The sequence below is a fragment of the Bison bison genome, unplaced genomic scaffold (genome assembly GCF_000754665.1).
Source record: "Bison bison bison isolate TAMUID 2011002044 unplaced genomic scaffold, Bison_UMD1.0 scf7180017863421, whole genome shotgun sequence".
Lineage (NCBI taxonomy): Eukaryota > Metazoa > Chordata > Mammalia > Artiodactyla > Bovidae > Bison > Bison bison.
Window position 1 is genome coordinate 1 of NW_011493993.1, and position 340 is coordinate 340.

Consider the following 340-nt stretch of genomic DNA (forward strand, 5'->3'; position numbering starts at 1 on the left):
CACTTGAAAATAGTATGTACCCTGCCATGGTTGTGGGAAGTATTCTATAAATGTCAGTTTATTCAAGTTGGTTCATAGTATTTCATATACAATAAGTTCACATATGTATTTATAGGTTTTCTGCTTATTCTACAAATCACTGAGCGAGAAGTGCTGAGCTCTTCACGCCTGTGTCCTTCCAGATTTCTTCTCTCAGTTTTCTCAGTTTCTGTCTCGTGTCCTTTGAGCCTCTGTTGCCAGGCGTATGCATTTCAGGTTTTCTTACATCTTGGTGAATTGATTCCTTTATCATAATAGTGGCAGTCTTTATCTCTAGTAATAGCCTATTCCCTTTGTAATA